At 40.4% G+C, this 19,324-nt stretch overlaps 1 protein-coding gene across 9 annotated transcripts in view; it reads right to left on the reverse strand.

The window, feature by feature from the left end:
• The window catches only part of APBB2 (amyloid beta precursor protein binding family B member 2), a 193,160-nt gene that overhangs the window by 145,772 nt on the left and 28,064 nt on the right, over window positions 1-19,324 (reverse strand). Inside the window, exon 2 of one of the 9 annotated variants that reach the window (XM_042467261.1) lies at window positions 2,220-2,317. The exons of the other annotated variants lie outside the window; for them this stretch is intronic. The gene's annotated coding sequence lies outside the window, so the exon portion shown is untranslated. The remainder of the gene's footprint in view (window positions 1-2,219; window positions 2,318-19,324) is intronic. 9 annotated transcript variants of the gene reach the window in all.

Raw genomic sequence — 19,324 nt, forward strand, 5'->3', positions numbered from 1 at the left:
TCAACCCTTCTTGTACCTTAACTTTCACCTGAGGTAAATGGTATAAACACAAGAAGAATACTATTGGATTCTCTAACAAGAGAAACCATTTAGTATAAGCCAGAGTTAAGGATACGGAGCTGTAACACCCAAAAGCAACAAAATTTGGACCATTGATCACCCCACCAGTAAATTGCAAACATGGACACATTCACATTCCCTGCTTCCACCTGAATTTTCATCCCAAATGAAGACAAGAGGTGTGTCCCAGTCTTTGACACTGTGGACCATTATATCTCTCTGTCCATCAACTAGGATTATTTCAAAACTGAATAAAGTATGATTATTTACTTTGCAAAATGAGGTGCTTACAAGTTGGATAGCACAAACAACAGAACAAGGTTTTATTGGCCTTGCTGAAGATTTGATTGACCTTTTTGAAAAGAGGTTTGCGTAAGAAGGGAAGATTGAAAATTAGAGACATGATGAACTAACAGCCCAAGTGAAAGGAACCTTTAAATATAAGGGTACAAATATCTGCATGTCACACCATGTTTACAAGTGGAATCCTACATATTTAATTTTCTGCCCTGCTCTGATCTCAGAACAAGACCAGGTATAGAGCCTGAGAGAAATACTAGGAGAAGTGTGGATCACCAACAAGGACTTCAGTCCAAGTCATTAACAGTCCAGTAATAAATCCAGGCAAGAGTCCAAAGGAAAATTCAAGAATGTGCCCAATAAACAGAGCAAGGTCTAGGGGCCTATTAGGCAACATAAACAGGAATGTGAGGCACAAATGTTGCTTCCACCACAAAGGTTAATTGTCAGCAGTAACTTCCTGAGGTATTGTTTTGACTGCCCAGTGTTTTAGATAGAAACGCTCAGAGCATCTCTACCCCTCTTTCTCTCGACAATGCTCTGCCAGCATAGGTAATGCCATATCTGTATCTCCATCTGTGCCTGTGTCCACAGTGGCTACTGGGGACTCTCACCATCTGTCTCAGGCACTAGCATCTCACCTTGTCACTACGTCTGAATACTCACTGAGAATCTGCACCAGCATCTTGGAGGCAGGGCATGACACTTTCCTGGGACATTTCCTTCCCCCAAGTACAGATCAACTGGATTCCATCAGAAAAAATGTTTTTATAGATGTTGACACTATCAAAGCCAATGTTTCATTTCAGCTCCTCCACACCACTAGTAATGTGCCATGTAAGTAGTGGGATGACTAGTAAAATACTGTATGTTGTAGCGGTACTTGGGGTAGAACGTAAAGTACCAGAAGGATCCATCAATGTGTCCATGTTTTGAATTAATATAGGGGATGGTCTGTTGGAAACACATTAGCTCCAGTTCCAACATTTTGCTTTAAACCAGAAAGGTTTTTCCCCTTCTTTGGAATTAAGTTTTTCTAAGCCATAACATTAAGAAAGAAACAACAGTCACACAGAGTCCACAGCTAGCTGTACATTCAATTATTTGAAAAGAGCATTGCGGTTAATAAATAGAATGAACTAACTCAAGTGTAACATTTACATTATTCAACATATAACCAAAGTATGGTTTTCAAAAACACACCCATTTTAAACAGGTTCCCACTGATTTTAACGTTTGTTTTTCTCATAAGTCAACAAGGGAGATTAATTTTCAAATAAAATTTTTACAAATATCATAATGCTATTTGTTTTTGACTATAGGAGCAAAGTCAAACCCAACTTAACTCAAGTTTTTTTCTCAGTATAAGTGAGGAGGGTGGTGGCACTAAACTACCTTCAAGATAACAGAGGAGTGATAAATTTCATACAACCAAGAGCCCTCATATATACTCTTCATAAAAAGTACATCTTTTGTTAATCTAGCAAGACCAGGACTGCATAAAATCCAACTGTCCCAATTTGGTAGAGACAGTCCAGATTAATGTTCTGTCATCCCACTTGTTCAGCTGCTTTTAAAATGGTCCAGCTTCATTCTCTTCCTCCCACTTTCTCCCTCTGTTCTCAGATTACCTCAATTGCTGCAAACTGAATTGAAAGTGTGAAAGTAGTTTGTACTCAGTTAACTCAGCAGAGGGAGAAGAAGAGAGAAGGGGTGAAAGTTTGCCATACCCAATTAGGCTCATGCAAAAGCAAACTGCTTCAGTCTCTCCTAGCATTCCTTATTAATAATAATTAATCCACACTTCCTTGTTAATAATTATTGCCACTTGACCACATTCTACTGTTGCTTGGCCATACCTGCTCGCTTCTCATCTATGAAATGTTGGAAGTGTGGGACTGTCTCATAGATACTTGAAAATCAGACTCTGATCACTGCTTCCAAAGCACAGCATCACCTTAAAAACAAGACCAGAACGCATCAACACTTGGAATGTAGAGTGGCAACTACAATTTTTTAGGAGGCTATCAAAACAACTTAACAACAACAACAATAAATATTCTGAGTATGACCAGTGTCACAAACCTACTTAATTCCCAGTGCCATCATAAGAGGAATAAAATGGAGTTTTCCTCTGCTGTTCTGATGTTTAACACAGAAGAGGGGAAATCACCAATTGTGTGTATTTGCACCATGGCACATATATAAGGAAATATATTAATGAAGGGAAACTCTGCCTCCATTTCTCAATTGGAAATACTATTATGAGTAAATATTTACAACATTGGGTGTGAAATGGTCACTTAACAGTGAGTTGGATGCAAAGGTTCCATTCGTTCAGTTAAAGGGAACTTTTGAACCCAACTATATTTACAGTATTCCTCAAAGGCTCAGTAGTCAATCAAATATGGCATTTTTATGAATATTCATTCACCAAATGCAAACTTCAGTTAATCTCAATCCAGCATTCTGGTGTGTTATATCATTCACAAGCTGTTAATAAAAGTTTCTGGGAATATTTTTTTCACAATTTTTAATTACATGTACTAAGCTACAATTGGTAGTATTTCATCCCTGCTTAATGAAATCTATTTTTAAATCTGGAGCAGACATGTTTCTTCTTTATATTAATGTTTATACAGAGTGCACAGCTTCTCAGGAAAAATCCATAAAAGGTAATGTTAAGAGAGACTTCATTCCTAATAAAATACAGATCTGAACTCAAAGGATTATGCAAAGTGAAAGCAAGTGAAAACACAGTTAAAAGAAATCTCTCTATGGTCAAGCATACATGTTTCTCAAAATTATATACACATGAGGGAAATCCTGGAAAAAGGAAGTTGGGACATGATTATTAACAATATTAAAAGAAGGCTATAGAAGCACATAGTATCAGCTTAATTATTTGAGATAAAACTAGATGGTGTTACTAAGCAGCAGCTGAGACAGCAACAGCAGGGTTTGGTTATGGGGGCGGGGGGGAGGAAAAAGAAAAAGAGGCAAAACCAAGAAGAAAGAGCTATTACAAAAGTTAAACTTTGGGGCTACTAGGGATGAAAGGATTTAGGATAAAATCCTGTATACACACCACCTGCGCATAAGTGTCATTGAACTTTTAATTTCTTCAGAGTAGACATTCACAGGATTGTTCTTCTAACAAATTCTGCATATAATCCTAAACATGTCAACTCAGAAGCAAGTCCATTGAGTATAAAGAGACTTACACTCAGATAAGTGCACAAGGGATATACTAAACATTTATTTATTTATTTATTTATTTATTTATTATTTTGTTTTCAAAACTCTGTGTCGCACAAAACTTTCAATTTCCTTATTATTGCATCCCCGTTACAGAATTCAAAAAAGCACAGCTGCAGAATCCGGGAGGCTTGTGAACTATACATTTTTAGACCAAAAGAGCATCCACAAAGATAACAGCTCAGTGTTGGAAGTCAACCTCATGTACAAGCCAAGGTCAGGTTATGAGGCCAAAATTATAAATTTTGATATGATCCTGTGGATAAGGCAATGACAAAATTTAGGGGCATATAATAAAAGATGTAAAGAATGGAGCCAAGTAAAATAATGCCAAAGAACTTACAAAATTTTGGCAGGCATAACACTAAAGGCTGGGTGGATGAGAGAGTAAAGGAGATCAGTGCTTCTTTTAGATGCTCCGAGGAAGGAGTAAACTCTCACCTTTCACAAGGAGATGGTTCCTTTTTTTTGCTAAGAGTACAGTACTTACATTGACCCATGGATAAGTCGACCCAGATTTTTGGGATCAATTTTTTTGACTAAAATTTCTAAACGTACCTGAGTATATACAGTAATTGGGGCATTACTCTCGAACAATTCCCCTGTTGTGTCAGTGATTGAACTTTTCCAAATTTCTGAAACAAGGCATCTGGTACAAATGCAAATCCTTGCACTAATACAATTGTCTCATTCCCTGTGTCCACTGTGAATGTCCGAAAAGCCCAATGCTGTTGCACCCATCTCTTGATGCCTCTGTCCTACTGAAATCCAGTAGGTATTTTACTTGAGTTCCTGCTCCATCCCTGTTCTATTAAATCTTGTTTAGGAAATGCAGCAAAATGGGAGGGCTAACAGAAAACAACCAGGGATGGAGGGAATCTTTGAGGAAAACACAGTTGCTTTTATTCCTGATAAACTAAACAAATTCACAGGAAATTGTTGTACATACAAGAAAGACAGTTGGATTTGCTGCTTACAGCTAAAAACACTTCCAGTTATTGAATTCAGGGACGTCAAACTATCCTTCAAACCTGTGACAAAATTAAACAGATGATTCCCAACAATCAGCACCTTCTCAGGCAAGTGTGGAGCAGATGTTTCAATGAATTAACTAGTCATGAAGTTTCTATTTTACATAATGTCATTTGTGTAGTTAATAAAAACATCTGGCCTCAATTTTTCACATTCTGGCCTCAATTTTTCACATTCTGAAGCCTGCTCTTTCTGTGCTACATTTGTTGAAAAATGCAAGATTACTACATAATTCCATCATAACAGCAAGTCAGATGTATTTTTCCTGAAAGCATACAGGGACAAGTTCACAACTCCCTTTCTACCTTCTTCTCTTGTATATGTATTTACAATGATGTTAATACTGTTGTTCATGGGGGGAAATGTTAACCTTATAATACCGGTAGCTTACAAGAAATCAAGCCATTGTTGAGCTGGCTATTAAAACACAGCAGTAAATCCCATTCTGGTCTGACATAAGTAAACCTCCTGCACCTTTAACAACCAAAGCACAAGAAAGAGGATTAAATGTTCTACTTACTGACTTGTTCTGAGGCATACTTATTTTCTTTCCTTTGAGGACTGTTCATAGGAGAATTGCTTAATACAAGGTGAAGACTTTCTAGCAATGCAATAAATATTTTCATGAAGCCCATGGCTTTCATATCTTTAGATTCAGGTTTATCAAGATATACATCTACAGTCTGCCCTTTTTTTTATGCGGGGGATCCGTTCCGGACCCCCCTAGCGTAAAAAAAGTGTATGCTCAAGCCCCAATGAAAATAACGGGGCTCATGCATGGCGCACCATAGGCACATGCCCCATTATTCTCAATGGGACGCGCCACCCCTTGCACCCTGTGCATTCCCTCGCAGCTTTCAGCGTATGCTGAAAGCCATATATGGTGCATCCGCGTGTGACGCGGGCGCACTGTACTACAGTACTACAGTAGCACCACACCCAAAACTTGGGTCCCATCTCCAAGATATCTCATTATGTATATGCAACCATTCCAAAATGCAGGGGGGGGGAGTGTCTAAAATATTTCTGATCCCAAGCAAAATTCAGACTCAACCTGAACTATAACGCCCAAGAATTATTCATCTGAAGAATAGCCATAGGCAAAGTAGGGAAAGCACCTACTAGCAAGACATATAGAACTTTGAGATTAATCACACTTCAAGATGTCTTGTATTAGGGAAGAATTCAAACAGACTTGCTTTGAACAAACATGTCTCACTGGCAGGATGCCTACATACAATGTAACCCCCAAGGAGGAGCTCTGTCCAAATTCGAGGCATTGGTGACAACATTTAAAGCCCTGAACAGCTTGGAAACACAATAACTGAAGAGTGCCTCTCCCTATACACACCTGCCAAAGGACTGAGATCTGCTGGAAGAGGCCTCCATTTGGGGTCCTCAAACTATGTGGATGCTCAAATCCCATTAAAATAGAATGGCATAATAACATGGTGTCCCATGTATAAAATGGCAAAATCAAGGGGTTTTTTGTTTGTTTTTTGGAATTTATATATTTTTGAATGTTTTCAAACTGTGGGTGGTTGAATCTATGGATAAAGAATCCGTGGATATGGAAAGCCAACTGTATAAATACACACATCTTGATGGGGTGTTGTACAAGCAGGTTCATAACCTAAGGTCTTTATGTAGGAAATCCTACATAAACAGAGACAGAAACAGCAACATGTCACACTGTTTTACTACTTGATTTGTTATTCACCTTGAGGGTCCATACTGGTTCCAAAACAGTGAGTCACGGGGAATAATACAGCCACAAATATACTACAAGTCCTTCCTTCCCATAGCCTTTTCAGTACATGGATGACACAGATCTATCTAGGCATGCGAGTCTAAGTGACATGCCAATGATAAATTATGTTGAAGGTATTTCCACATAATTAAAAAGCTGTATTCAAGCTCCTATTTTTCCAAGAGCACAGAACCTCAGAAAGTGTTACATAATAACAGACCAAAATCATAAAGATTTTAAAGAAGCCCCACTCTGTGACAGTCAAAGTCATACTTCATTTATTAATTATGTTACCATCACCTCACATTTGGCCAAAACACCGTCAGGAACTGATGATTTATGGAGAGATACTTTCCGCTTGAACCTGACTCCATCATAAAAGGCTCCTGTTACCCAAAAGGCTGGGGGTCCCAGGAGGGCACCCACAAATGAATCTATTTTAGGGGACTTTTAATATCTCAAATAAAAATACACCTTGGCTGGGGCACTGGGATCTTTCCCTTTGTATATCAGTTCCAAATCACACAGAACTCCATAGGCAACTCCAAATAGATTTTGTAGTTTATTAGTGAAAAAAATCAACACAAGTGTACACACGCACATGAACTAAAGAAGCAAAGGTGGAAGAAGGTGAAAAGTGGAGGCCTTGTTCTCACAGCTAATGGTAATACTGTACCGATCCTGAAGCATGGTTCCAATCAAGGAGTATCCAGAATTAAGATGACTCAATAGCAACGGCGGCAAGTGGAGTGGCTGGCTTATTGAGGAATCTAGTAGAAGTCGAACAGTCGCTAGTGTCTAGGTAGTGGTATATATACTTTAATTCACGTCCCAGAGCAGCCATTTCAGGATGAATGGCTTACCACATTGCTAAATGGTTTGATCTAGGGAGAAAAATGGTCTGGAGAGTGAGGAAATGTTCAGACGAATGGTGTGAATATGTCAGACAAAGGAAAACTCGTACTACTAGAGAAGAATCTTGTGTCTGTGTATGTACAATCATCTTCTTCAGTCAGAATTCCATTGTCACCCTCCATAGACAAAGGGATTATGCTGATGTCTTTGGGTGACCTCATTGTGGAGGGTGCTCTTACTTCCTCTTCTGCTGCAGCCAACCAGATTTTCAAATATAATATGGCCAGGTCTCCACAATGGGGTTGCCTTACAGGCCACCCACCTCAGCATCCCTTTTAATATTAAATTGATATCACAACTGAGAGGGGTGATTGGGGGGCCAGGGACGTAGCTAGGATTTTAGGAAGGGGGGGGGGGTCCAGACTAAGTGCCACCATTATAATGGGGCTTGAGTGTGGCGGCGCAGCAGCACACACCATTCATTTTTCTAATGGAAGGGGGGGTCCGGACCCCCAGATCCCCCCCCTGGCTACATCCCTGGGGGGGCTGATCTTGGGGGTAACAATTCCCCACTGAACTTTTGTGGTCATCCTAATAAAACAATGTCATCCGGATAACTACCCTAATGGAATTGCCTCTTAAGCATTATATGTGTTTTTCTGTTAACTTGTATCCTATATCTGTTTGAACATTTTTCTGTTGTTGTTGTTGTTGATTTAGTATTCTTTGTGCAACTGAAATAATTTTTAAAAAAATTAAAGAAAGTCATACTTCAGACACCAGCTTTCCTTGTTATTGCCATTTATTTAATTTGTGTTTCTGGACAATGTTGAGGATATCTGAAAATTACACCACTTAGGCTCAAGTACACATTTAGGATATCCACTTTAACTCTGGATCCAAAAGCTTCTCATAGCAAAAGAGCCAACACCTCACATGACAGCAAGCCTCCTGGCTGTCAAGAGGCAAAATTATTCTCCCACTCAAACCCAGATGCCAAGCACTGCATCACGTGCTTGCTACAGCACACTTGATTGTAATGCTATGTCAAAGGGCAGGAAGGGGAAAGGAAAACAGTCCTATTATGTCTCGGTGCCACTCAGCTTCTCTCTGCTTCCTCTAATCAGTCTTCTAGTGGAGAGAGCACCAGAAAAAGAAATAGGCAGAATCATAAAGCAAAGCAAAACTGACAGCCTGAGCCACTAAACACAAGGGGGTAGAGAGAGAGAAACGGAGATGGGAAAGTGACAAAAAGCAGGAGTTTAAATCCTATAAATCAGCACAAGATGGGAGCCTTCTTTTTCCTTGCCTTAAAAACAGAAACGAAGAACCATCCCCAAAATAAATGTCTAAATTACTTGAACTGAAAAGGTTTAACTTCTTTGCAGCCTAAGCCCTATGTTACAGAGTGAGCTGCCTCATATGATTTCAACATTATTGGACTATGGAATATTTGATGTATGAATGTTCTATGGCATAAAAAGCCCAATAAAAATACACAACTAGCACATTAGAGAAAAGCTTCTGGCCTAGCCTTTGTGACATGCCAACTATGTATGTGCAGCAATAGTTTACACTGGGTAGTATTCCATTAGGGCCTGTCTGATCTTGGAAATAAGCAGTCAGCCCTGGTTAGTACTTGGAAGGGTCACCACAACAAATACCAGGTGCTGTTGGCTATATTTCAGAGGAAGGAAATGGTCAAACCACTTTGAGAGCTCCTTACCTATGAAATTCAGGGAGTCACCATAAGTCAACAGGCAACTTGAACACACATCCACAAACACACAGCATTCTATTATTTCTGCCTTCTCCAATGTGGTCCCCATAGGTGGCACAGTACACAAGAGATACCTTCTTCAGCACCTGCCAGGATCCCTGCCCCTTTCAAGATTAAAAAATAACCAGTTATCCAGGTGCAACAAAAAAATGAAGTGCTCACTGAGATTTCCACCACCTACCATCTTCATTTCACCAGAATACTTCTTGGACCCACGTTGCCCTATAGATATTTTTAGGAGGTAAAGGTGGCAGGAGACCAGAAGGCACCCAGAGCATCCAGCCATGGTAAAAGGTCCGCAGGTCTCCTTGTTGAGCTTGCCATGATGTAGAAAATAGCATTCCACAGATGGGAAATGGACAAAAAATATTAAAATAAAAGGTCCACTTCGCTTGGAAATGCTCAATAGTTTATCTCAAATAATTAGACACTCTCAATAGCATTCAACTAATACCATCTTCTTGGTCCTCTGCCTCCTTACCCCACCTGTCACTGTCTTGTCCTTGTATGTGTATGTGTATGTGTAAATGTAAATGAGCTTTTATGTTGCAGAGTCATTCACAGTTAGAATTGTGTACAAGGGTGACCAGGGAGGGTTGGGGAAAGACAATGTTAGGTCAGTTTAGGTCCAATAACTAATCTTTCTCTGTTGTATTAAAATTTTCATTTTTTAAAAACAACAGGGAAAAAGAAAAAGGTGATATCTGATAGTTTCTTGTGGGATTTTCAGGCTATGTGGCCATGTTCTAGAAGAGATGCTAGCCACAGATGCTGGCAAAACATCAGGAAGAAACTCTTCTAGAACATGGCCACATAGCCTGAAAAACCCACAAAAAACTATGGATGCCAGCCATGAAAGCCTTCAATTTCACATTTGATATCTGATAAGCTTGATACAGGATGGAGGGATGATGGGAGTTGTAGCTCTTCACCTCTGGCTCGAACTCACCACCTGGTTGTGCACCGCGCTGACCAGTTTTGGCCAGTGGTTATAGCTTAGCAGAGTTACAGAGAATAGGCTGAAGACCCTGACAAATTCTCCAAGCCTTCTCACTCTTGCTTCCACAGAAGTCTTCACCCTTCTTCAGGATTCAGCTGGTTCTTGTAGCTTCACCCAAGACACCAGACAACTCAGTACAGTGCTACCTCGGGTTACGAAATTAATTCGTTCCGCCATTCCGTTCGTAACCCGATAATTTCGCAACCCGAAAAGGCTTTCCGTTAGCGCTGGAAAGCCGCTAGCCGCGCTTTGCGTTTGAATTTCGCGCCGAAATAAATTTCGTAACCCAAAAAAAATATCGTAACCTGGAACAGTTTTTTCCAATCTAACTTTTTCGTACCCCGGAAATTTCGTAACGCGATCATTTCGTATCCCGGGGCACCACTGTAGTCTTATATAAAAGATCTACTTTATTCTACTATATACAGCTCCAAAACTATCCAACACAACAATACTCTACTCCTCACTATCCACTCTACAATCCACTACTACAACCCACAAAATACATTGAGATTCATAGTCCTTATTATAGTCAATTCAAGATACCACCCACTGTTGTCTGTTTCCACCCAGTAGGCATGTACACCATTCTCATTGGTTCTCTTTGTTCATCCTACAATTAGTGATATCATCATCTCAGCCTTGACCACTTAACAATTGTCAGGTGTGTACAATTATCTACTTGCATCTCTGTCCTTGGCTCTCAGGACTTGTTAATTGTATTACCATTTACACCTGTGTGGTTCTCAATTGGCTTCTGCTGAGTCACCCTGACTCTCACATACATCTTTTATTTCATATACTGTACTGTATATCCCATGTTGCTTTTTCTTGACATTTTGGGCCTGAACAGACAGGTCAAAATAAAGCTGCTTCGGATCACTTTGGAGGTATGCTGTTTAAATGCTGCATGAATCCTAACAGGCCGGAAGCCGTGTCAAAGCCATGCTCCAGTCCTAAGGATCAGAGCGCAGCTTTGGCACTGCTTCTGGCCTCTTGAGATGAATGTTTCATTTAAACAGCATACCTCCAAAGTGGCCCGAAGCAGCTTTATTTTGGCCTCTCTGTTTGGACCCTATGGCCCGTTACAGACCACCCAAAAGGGACGGTCTTGGGCTGCTGCCGGTTGCAGCGCGGGGAAGCCGCTGCAGCCAAACCGCGCGACTCCCCCGCGCTGTACAAAAGGAGCACGCAAATCGCGCTCCTTCTGGCAACCCGGAAGAGACGTTGCAAGTGCCAAAGCGCACAGTCGCGATGTCTCTTCCGGGTTTGGACGTCCGGACGCACAGCGTCTGTTACGTCAAGATGGCCGCGCCCATCTGTATAGGGCGCCGCCATCTTGACATACGGAATACGCGTGAGGGGCAAGGCGCATCCGGAAGCGCCGCCCCTCGCGTGTATTCACGGCGCGACGATGGCGCCGCTTAAGCCCGTCTATAACGCGCCTATGTTAACAATCCATGTAAAAAATCTTTAAAAGCCATGAGGATCTGGGCCTTATATCCATGTTTTTATGCCACCACTCTGTACTTTTACTGAGCAGTCTAGACCATGTAATGAAAATACAGCACTCCAGTGTCTGTCTACTTTTTAAAAGCTGAGATATTTAATGGCTCAGTATTATCTATTGCCTATCATTCCTGCTCCAGAAACAACAACAAAAATGAAGCAAAGACTATCTCCTTGTTAATTAGCCCTTACATTTTCCAGTAGCACATTCCATTTAATTGGTATTTTCAACCCTCAAAGGTAGTAAGTGGGTTTTCCTGCCCCTGTACAATTTTTATGGTTGCTAAAACAGATCAGGCAGTCACCTCTGCTGATGCCAAAAAGATCATTTAAAAAAGGGGGGTGGTCCTTTTAATGTAGGGCAGATAAAACATGGCTTAAAAACCAACATACACTCCTCTTCATAATTTTTGCTACAGTGGTGACAGTGAAAATAAATTCTGCTTTTACTTTTAAAATAAGAAGTGGGTGCTTCACTTACAAATAAAGTGTGTGGCCTAAAGGGGACGGAGAAATTGGGTTATTTTTTACTGCTTTGACCATACCGCATATTCAACCCCCACTAGTTTGAGGGTTACCATTGCAGACTACAGACCTCCAGAATTAGTCAAACTCTGCCAAGCGTGGAATGCACTGAAGGTGCCCCCTACATTTTGTGAACACCTTCTTCCAAGTAATTAGAGTGTCTTAGTACATATTTTATTGTTTACTTTATTTTCAAACCGTTCGCCTATTTTCTTTTCTTTGTTCTTATTTTGTTGTTGTTGTTGATGTTGTTTGTCTTTAAGTCATTTCCAACTTATGGCAACTCTTAGGCAAACCTCTCACAGGATTTTCTTGTCAAGATATACAGCTGCCCCTCAATTTTCACAGGGGATCTGTTCCAGACACACACACACACACACAAATGGAAAACCACTTATATTCAAACCCCATTGGCTTGAATGGTGGTGCACCCCCACGGGCACACGCCCCATTTTTGTCCCCCTCCATTTGCCTCCCACAAACAGGCAAGGGACACAGACTTCAAGTCCGCAAAAACAGAAGGGGGGACTGTATTTCTTAATAAATACTGCACTGAGCTTTCAGTTTGGATATGATGTGATTGAGGGAGTTTGTGACAAACTCCAAGGCAAAGTCCTCCCCCAGCAACTGGACATTGCTAGATTTAAGACACACATACACACAGCACTTAACCCAGCTTTAAAACTGGGAGTTTAGGTTTGCTGCCCACTCGCTTCTAGGAAAATGTGTTTTACATTTGTAGAATTGCACTTCCTCCTGAATCAAGCAACGAGAGTATATGCTTGCAGCTTCTTAAAAGATGCAGGACATGCCATGAGAGGTCCATCTCAAAGATCTGAATAGGTATTACCCCATTATTATAAACATCAATGCGAAGTTTAATTTAGATTGAGTTTTGGATGAGATTCTCTGTTAAACATCTACCAATTCAGTATGGTCTGTTTTTTGTTTACCAGATGCAACTTATACTTTCCATTTTGTTACTTCACACATACATAACGCAGCCATTTTGTGAAAGGACCCACAGTAGGTTCTCAAAATTCCAAATGAGCCCATGATCTTGAAAATACTTGGGATTCTTAATGTACAGTCCAGCAATATATACATGATGCAAGGTAGCAGACTGGCACTATGATGATGGCATACTGAAGGGGGACTGCAACCATTATGTAGCAGTTCTTGTTTGTATTACTCCTACTTCCAGTTATTATTCCTACAATGAGAGCTAATATTAATGGGCAGATATTTTATGCTAACTTGCTTTCCTTCGCATTCTCTCTCACTGACATTTTGAATGAGTAATTTATGTAGCAGAGCACATTCTTGGGGAAATGAACAAAGAGTTCTAGGAAGAATGGTTTGCTTTAAATGCTATTTCTGTGTATACAAGTATCCTTCATCCTAGCCAAGAAACCAAAGTGGAAGTAATAAAATGTCCCAAGGAAAGGCGTTTCCATTCAGTTACAAGTGGGAAATACTGGATGACTGATCAAACCAAAAAATTACACTGAAATGACAGGTTTCACATGCACAAGAAAGACCCAAAAGTATTCCACCTCTCATTAACAAACATAAAACTGATTGATGATATATGGAATTCAATCTTAAATATGTATCTGTATTTTTAGCCAATAAGTGTGAATCCATTTTTTCTAGTCAGTGGGTAGCTGTATTCTCATTAAGACTGGAAATCAGAAATCCATATGTCAAAGATCACTTATGTGATAAAAATGTACAGGAAATATAAAACAAACACAAAACATTAAAGCAAGCACAAAAAGGAACTAAGGTGACACCATTTCATACAATCAAGCATACCCCATTTTATTGCTTAAGTATGGAATTTTAAGAATTCAGATTCACAATCCTATGCTACTACACTTCAAGGATACTTCTGCTTTTAAGTATTCCTTATAAACCTAGTCAATCTAATCCACAAGGGTTTCTTGAGGTAAATTCTTGCTTTGTCCCAAGTTACACAAACTGCTCTGTTGAGAGTGGAGACAGTTCTAACCTCCATCAAATCTTGAATTAATAAAAACATCCTTTGGTATTGGTGCAGACTAAACTAAATGGCTTTTGAGATTACCTAAGGTACGATGGTCTGAACAATTGAGTGAGGATGAATGGGCTATTCTGCTTCCACAGAATAAATATACTCTGTTCCTGCAAAATGGCTCTTTCAGTGGTTTGCTCCTATTAGAAAAGACCTTAATACCGCAAAATACCGCTTGACTCTTATCAATACTTCTTTGAAGAATGCCTTTAAAAACTAAAATTTCAACAAATGTCTGCTTTCTTGGACAGTGCTTTGCTCTCTGTAACCAACAGGCTAAGCAGCCTAAGGGCCCAAACAGACAGGCCAAAATAAAGCTGGTCTGGGTCACTTTGAAGGTATGTTGTTTAAATGCTGCATGCGTCCTAAGAGGCCAGAAGCCGTGACGAAGCCGCGCTCCAGTCCTAAGGATTAGAGCGCAGCTTTGGCGCAGCTTCTGGCCTCTTAATATGTGTGTGTCATTTAAACAGCATATCTTCAAAGGGACCTGAAGCAGCTTTATTTTGACCTGTCTCTTCGGGGTCTAAATACCCTAAAGACCCCAGATCCCATCTGATCTTGAAAGCTATGCAAGGTAAGCCTAGTTAGTACTTGGATGAGAGAATGCCAATGAATAGTAGGCGCTGTGGGATATATTTCAGAAAATGAACTGATGAAGCCACCTCTGAGTATTCCTTGCCTACAAAAACCTATGAAATTAATGGGGGTCACCATAAGTCAACAGGCAACTTGAAGCTACAGACACACACAGCCAGCCAACCAACCAACCGATTGTGTATCAGCGGAAATGGTTTTGTGGAAGACTTAGTGTACTACCTATTGTGCTTCCAACTGTATGTCAGTCCTAGGCTGCTGCTACACATACATGAATTAATGCTGTTGTCGCTAGTTTAACTGCCATGGCTCCATCCTAAGGAATCCTGGAATCTGTAATTTGCTGTGGTACCAGAGCTCTCTGACAAAGAAGGCTAAATGTCTCACAAAACTACAAATCCAAGAATTCTACAGTATGGAGCCATGGCAGTTAAAGCAATATCAAATCGCTAATTTTGCAGTGTAGATTAAGTCCTCGACAGTTTTGTCACATTTTGTGACACAATGTAGTGGCTGACCAATCCAGAATATAACAATTTCTCTCTAATCTGATGAGCAGGTATATATATCTCATGATGTTGCACTATTTGGGATAGCATTAAAGAGAGGTAGAATAAACCTGGTACTAGATCACAAGGAAGCTTGATGCCTTGAAAAGACTCAGCCTGGGAAAGTTCATAAAGGGCATAGATGCAATGTTAAACTGTGTGTTTTAAAATGATTTGTAAATGGTTTATAATTTCATTATACCTTTTATATCTGTGTCAAAGTCAGTGGATGTTACGGTATAGTATCCTATTGTACGTTTTGTCTGTAGTGGCCCACAGCTAACAACAAGAAATATTTTGAATTAGATTGGTCCCTTACAAATATTCATTCAGCAGTGGAGTATGGCCATGGGCTACACATCACTTCCTTACTTAAAGTACTGTAATGGTTATTGTCGTGTGCAAAGTAATGCACAGATTGCACCTGGAGATACTGCTTTATGAAGCTCCTGCTCATTTGTCACTTCACAGGCTAGCTCTCACCAATCTCATTTTAACCCCCGTGTGGTAAATATTTTGCTTCCAGTTCCATTCATTTGAGTTTACATCTTTGTTTTGGCTACTCTAGACAACAAACAAATAGAAGACTTTATTAAAATGTTTGGACTGTGGGGCAATACACCTTCAAGTCCCAGGTATCCATTTGGGGAAAAATATCAGCTCCCCCAAAACCTGACTTGCTACCTTCATGTTTCTAGGGAATGGGAACTCATGGTAAATCAGATGTTATGTTTTCTAATCCTCAGCAAGACCATGCTGTCTCAGTCAATGGGCTATACTGTTGACCCCACAATCTCTCCTCTGTACAACAGAGTATTATTTTGTTCCAGTAATGTCTAACAGAAAGAATCACGTCTTTGAGAGCCAGAAGGAACAGACTGACATCTATGAAAGCCAAGAAACAATGGCAAATAAGGACCAATAGCCAGGATACTGGGCAGCTAAGCATTTTTTGCACAGGACAAAGTAAACTGAACCAACACAACAGGCACTCCAGAAGGACATGAGTATGTTTTTGGGTTTTTTACAAGTGGCAACCTTTTAGCTGGCAAAATAGTTCCTTGGTTTAATTTCAGTTTTGTTTATTTATAGAAAGATCACCCAATGTAAAACCAAGGTAGAGATTGCGTCTGGAATGTTAGCATTTCCAAGCCAAACATCATGAGACAGCTGCCTCCAGATAAATTGGGCCATGGCATGTTGGTTCAAAGCTTAATCTACAACTTACATGGAAAACATCCCAGCCAGCTTGAGTTAAGTATGCAGCAGACTCAAGGGCTTTGCAGACCGGCATCTTTGGCCGGCCTGGGGGCGGAGTCATGGTGTAGCGTCTACACAACGCACGCCACGACTCTGCCCCCAGGCTGGTGTAACGTTGCGGGTGATTGTTGCATCCCCGATCTGGCAAAGATGGGGAGGTCTGCACAGCCCCACAGTCTCTAGTACTATGTTTATGTGCTCCCATCACAGTGTATTTGATATGAGTTAGCTAACACAGCATATTGTAGGCATCTACAGGAATAGGTATCTGCATTCCCTCAAGTATTTGTGGACTGCGTTCTCCCATAACTCCTTACACTAACTATGCTTGCTCACACTGATGGAAGTTGTAGACCTGTCCAGGCCTCTCTTCTCCCAGCCATGACACTAGTGGGAGGAATCTTAGGACTTGAGCTCAGCTCTGAAAATCATAAACATTTGTTTCTTCCTACAAACTTAATTTCTCACTGAGATGCTCTGGTCAATACTCTCTCTTAGTCTGATAGGTGCAACTCTGACCATGGGAAAGGGAAGTTGGGTTGCTTCAGAGAGAACAGGCAGACTGGATAGACATGGGCCTCCACAGAGGATAGTCAGCCCTCCATAGCCACAGATTCTTTCTACACAGATTCAACCATCCACAGCTTGGAAAAAAAGAAAGAAAGAAAGAAAGAAAGAAAGAAAGAAAGAAAGAAAGAAAGAGCAGAGATATTCCAAAAATTAAGCTATGATTTTGCTATGTTATATAGGGGATATAATTTCACAACACTACTATATTTAATGGGATTTAAGCATCCACAGATTTTGAGATCCACATGGGATCCTGGAACCAAACCTCAGTCCCAAGTAGGTACCAAGGGCCCCCTGTATAAACTCAAAAGTTATTGAATCGAGCCGTATACAGAAGACAAAGAAACCAATGAAGTTTGGACATTAAATGGTGAGTGAAAAGAAAAGGATTTTTAAAAAATGTATCATGGAGTCATGCAGATGGGCCCAAAAGAGTAGTGTGTGGCTGTGCTGGCACCGATTGTGCTGAGGCTGTGGCGACTGCACATGCCCAGTCCTTATCCAGGCCACTGTCATGGTCCTTAACCCCACCACCACCAAGGAGCAGCTTTTTGATACTTATTTTTGTGCTGGCTCTTCCAGGTTGGGGCAGGCTTCACACAGCTTAGGGCGGCATTTGGTACGTGCATTGTGTAAACATCACACCCCAATGTGGCCCGAAGCCAGCACTTTTGGCTCATCTGCTTCAGGCCATGGTTGCCAGTTATTGATTAAGAGAGAAAGTATTTTAGGGAATACTTAAGGGAAGCGAAGTTGGAGAAGGGAGAAAAGAACAAGAAGAAAAGAAGAAGAGAGAAGAGATTGAGAGGTACGGGGATAGAATGAATGGAACTAGACAGAGCTTTAGATACAAATAATTTCACCATTAACAGACTTTTTTTGTATTATTACTACTGCTAGTATTGCTGTATTTATGGGTTTAGTTATATGTGTGTGTGTATTTTTTTTCATTTATGTGTTTTATGTCAGTCTTTGTGTGTATCTCTCAAATCTCCAGTTTTGGCATGAATATATCCAAGTTTATTAAAGTGATGTGTGCCACTTTATCTCTATCTATCTATCTATCTATCTAAAGATAAAGTATTTTAAAAGTGGCATACATCACTTTAATAAACTTGGATATATTCATGCCAAAACTGGAGATTTGAGAGATTTCCTAAAACTAGTTTAGGCGTCAGCCAAACAGTTAAATTACAAGAAAAAAGGCTGCAGCCAAATGCTGAGCCAGCTTTAGGATAATTTATTGGTGGAGGTTTTTTTGAGAATGGAAGACTTGGCACCAAGAAGTTTCCTCAAACATTTTCGGATTCCTGGTCTTAAGTTGGAAAAGACTGTTCACCTCTAATGTACCCAAGTAGACATATTATGTATATACATGGAGATTCATCATTTGGGAGTTCTACATTTCTGCTCAGACAAATCAATATTGCTATTCATTGCAAGAGCAACTTACTCTCAGAGGAAAGTTCACAATAACTAAATGAGCAAAAACCAATCTGTTTCTACAGTAGGACCTCTGTATTCATGAGGGATCCGTTCCAGACCCCCCTCCAATGGATACAAAAATCCGTGCATGCTCATGTCCATTAAAATTAATGGTGGCGCAGCAAGCATGTGCCCACTAGCATAGTCACATGCATGCGCCACCATTAACCAAAACAGGGGCTTGCCATCTGCTGATGGTTAAATCCGCGGATGGCAAGGAGTGTGGACTGTATTTCCAAAAACAATACCAAGCATATTGCCCAATAACAAGTGGAACTTGGAAAAAAAATATTGCAGCACATCCTCAATCCCTTACAAGTGCCTGTTCATGGTTCTAGATAGCTCTGGGGCTCTTTCCTCTCTACACTATGGGTGCATCTATAGTAGAAATAGAAATACAGTAAAAATTGCCAGTATTCTCTGAAGATGCCAGCCACAGATGCTGGCAAAATGTCAGGAATAAACTCTTCTACAACATGGCCACATAGCCCAAAAAACCCACAAAAAAACTACTATTAAATATTTTGTGCATATACAAATAAAAAGAAAATGACCTAGTTATAAGATCTGGTTCACTGTGAGAAAATTTACATGGAAAATTGCTTGCTGAGATAGAAGGGGAAAGTGGTTTTCTTGGAGGGCTACTGTGATGCGGAAGAGAGGAGAGACGTCATGACAGTAGACCTTGCTTCTTTAAGTGGCATAGCCTTCTAAGCAACAGTCTGTTGGAACAGATTCCATT

Source organism: Sceloporus undulatus, chromosome 5, assembly GCF_019175285.1.
Source record: "Sceloporus undulatus isolate JIND9_A2432 ecotype Alabama chromosome 5, SceUnd_v1.1, whole genome shotgun sequence".
Classification (NCBI taxonomy): Eukaryota; Metazoa; Chordata; class Lepidosauria; order Squamata; family Phrynosomatidae; genus Sceloporus; species Sceloporus undulatus.